The 3623-nt window shown below is 40.5% G+C and overlaps 1 pseudogene; it reads left to right on the top strand.

The window, feature by feature from the left end:
• The first annotated feature begins 2774 nt into the window (after window positions 1-2774).
• LOC135052506 (5S ribosomal RNA) lies at window positions 2775-2892 on the top strand (annotated as a pseudogene).
• Window positions 2893-3623: the final 731 nt, after the last annotated feature.

Raw genomic sequence — 3623 nt, 5'->3', positions numbered from 1 at the left:
TTCATTTTTTCTAATACATGTAAGACAAGAACCTGGGACAAACATAGCTGCCCTCAAACACTATCCCAGTGTTCTTGTCACAAAATAAATATATATATATATATATATATATATATATGAGATATGGGGGGAGAGGGACATATAGCGACCGCTGTATCAATAAATATTTTCAGGCGTCCACAATAATAAAATCTAATTTAATAATGAACACAAAGATGCATAAAAACATACATAAAAAATGGGACAACAATAAATACACAGCTGGACTAAAAGCACTAAATGAATTAAGAACTACAGTAAAAGTATTTAAAATCAAATTTTCCTTATCTTTGGAGTGAGGTAGGTACAGGTCACCCAACGCGTTTCGTCTGATGAGACTTCTTCAAGGGGTAGGGACAGAATGAGTGTGGCACGGCTATTTATAGCCATACTATTCAGTGGGAGGGGTGTGACACCATAGAAGGTCATATGACCTAATTAACTGTAAATCACTTAGAGAGCATCAACATTATAGTCAGAACATTGCCAGGTTCCCTGGGACTAGGAGCACATAGCAGTAGAGCAAAACGAATAGGCTACAAGTCATTCAAGAGCTTAAACATAATGAAAAAGACGATTTTCGGTGACTTCCGCCACACTTCCGGGTGCGGCGGACGCGACACGTCACTTCCGCCCCACTTCCGAGAGATTACTGTCAGACGAACAATCATATTCCAAACTAACAGGAGACCCGAAGGATGAATTTATTGAAGAATTGAGGACACTCCTACTACATGGACTAAGAACAGAGATTATTACGAAAGAGGAGTACCAATTCTTAATGAGACCAGACCCCACTACCCCCATTTTCTACTTTTTACCAAAAATACACAAAAGCTTGGATAACCCGCCCGGAAGACCAATTGTTGCGGGTATAGACTCACTCACCTCTCATTTATCAGAATACGCTGATGTCTTTTTAAAATCCTATGTGAAGGATCTCCCTTCATACCTCAAAGATACAACGTCAGTACTGAACCTTCTAAAAGATATTGAGTGGAAGGACTCATACATGTGGGTCACGATAGATGTTCAATCACTCTACACATGTATTGAACATGCGAAGGGAGTGGCAGCCTGTAAGGAGTTTTTGGACAATGACACAGGACTGACAGATAGCCACAAGGATTTTAATTGCGACATCTTGTTTTTTATTCTTCGTCACAATTATTTTAAATTTTTAGACCAATTTTATCTCCAACGGTGTGGTACAGCGATGGGCACAATTTTCGCGCCCAGTTTCACGAATCTTTTTTCTGGGATGTTGGGAGAAAGCTTTTATATATGACCATCACGATTTTAACAAAATATATTTTTTTATCGAAGGTACATAGATGATATTTTATTAATCTGGGATGGAAATTTGGAACATTTTAACCAATTTTTTAAACATATCAGCACCAATCCATTGAATCTCACTTTTACATCCAATACAAATAAGACACACATAGAATTCTTGGATCTGGTTCTCACAGGAGAAAATGGAAAAATTACCACCAAAAACTTTATCAAACATGTTGATATTAATAGTTATCTTCATTACAAGAGTGGCCATCTTAGAAGCTGGAAGAACAACATCCCATTGTCCCAGTTCAGCTGAATTAAAAGAAACTGCAGTAAACCAGAGGACTGCCAGGAACAGATGGAGATGTATCGGGATAGATTCAAAAAGAAAGAATACCCAGATACCATATTGGAAAAAGCCATTAGCAGAACCAATGAGGTTGAAAGATCAAGGTTATTGGAATATAAAACAAGAGAGAAAACTAAAGCCTCCACAGCATTTATAACTACCTTTAACCAACATGAGAAATATATCCGAGAATCATTTAGGAACCATTGGAGAATATTGCTTATGGACCCCATTCTTAAAGAAATCCTCCCTCCTCATCCCGAAATAGTCTTCAAAAAATCACGCAACTTGAAGGATCTACTAGCCCCTAGTATGCTGAAGACAAATAAAGAGAATGACCACACATGGCCTAAATGTGTTGGCTCCTATAAATGTGGATGGTGCAACGTATGCAGATATCTACACCCTAACAGAAAAACATTCACGGACAGTGAAAAGAAAAATGACCACAAAATTAAAGACTATATGAATTGCAACACCCAATCGTCATATACCTTTTGGAATGCGAATGCAGTAAACAGTACATAGGAAAGACGAAAAGACCCCTGAAGTTAAGGATACAAGAGCACGTGAGAAATATTAAGAATAAGGTGGAGAGTCATGCGGTCTCCAAACACTTAATTTCTGCACATAATTCCAACCCAGAAGCCCTGACTTTTAAATCCATCGAACTGGTGAAGTTAGTAGACAGAGGAGGAGATCTTGCCAATAAACTCTCACGTCGAGAGATGTTCTGGATATTCGAACTACAGACACTCCAACCAAAAGGATTCAATGATAATTACGAGATTGCCCCCTTTTTATAATATACGGTAATTTATTCTTGATTCGTCTCTCTCCTCTGTGCACTAATCCCCATCTGCATTAACCCCAACCCCCCCCCCCAAACCCCCCCTCCTTCACACCACCATCCCTCACGTAATTGCCCTCCTCTTTCCCCCCCCCCCCACCTCCCCCCCGCCACACCTCCCATTACTCCACTCGTCTCACTGCAGAAATATTAATTCACTACATATACATTCACGTAAGATTTCACAATTAAGATTGTATAAATATAGATTATTAACACGGTGTGGAGCAATTACATATTAAGGCACAACGTCGGTACAGTCAAACCTCGCTGGAAATGCCCAAATACATCCGATCTTGGAAGCCAAGCAGCGTGGGCCTGATCAGTACCAGTGAGGGGGACCACCTGTGAAGATCAGGTACTGTATGGAACGGATATTAATAGAGGCCTAAGGAAGGTAATGTACTCTGAGCCGTCATTTATCTACAATTAGCATCGTCAACAATTACACTAATAGTTTGTCCACTCGCAATTATTTATTTTATAGTAATATGCACTATTAATAGCAATACGGACTGTCTCACATTCACGCACTGTCATTCCGCATGTTCGTTTACTTGTTCCATTAAATTTAATAGGTATATGAATTAGAGATGAGCGGGTTCGGTTTCTCTGAAACCGAACCCGCACGAACTTCATGTTTTTTTTACGGGTCCGAGCAGACTCGGATCCTCCCGCCTTGCTCGGTTAACCCGAGCGCGCCCGAACGTCATCATGACGCTGTCGGATTCTCGCGAGACTCGGATTCTATATAAGGAGCCGCGCGTCGCCGCCATTTTCACACGTGCATTGAGATTGACAGGGAGAGGACGTGGCTGGCGTCCTCTCCATTAGAAATTAGATTAGAAGAGAGAGAGAGATTGTGCAGAGTCAGACAGAGTTTACCACAGTGACCAGTGCAGTTGTTGTTAGTTAACTTTTATTTATTTTAATATAATATATCCGTTCTCTGCTATATCCGTTCTCTGCCTGAAAAAAAACGATACACAGCAGCAGCCAGTCACACAGTGTGACTCAGTCTGTGTGCACTCAGCTCAGCCCAGTGTGCTGCACATCAATGTATAAAAGGCAAAGCTTATAATAATTGTGGGGGAGACTGGG

Source organism: Pseudophryne corroboree, chromosome 2, assembly GCF_028390025.1.
Source record: "Pseudophryne corroboree isolate aPseCor3 chromosome 2, aPseCor3.hap2, whole genome shotgun sequence".
NCBI classification, from domain to species: domain Eukaryota; kingdom Metazoa; phylum Chordata; class Amphibia; order Anura; family Myobatrachidae; genus Pseudophryne; species Pseudophryne corroboree.
The sequence above is the reverse complement of the archived record's forward strand: the minus strand, read 5'-3'. Positions and strand labels throughout refer to the sequence as shown.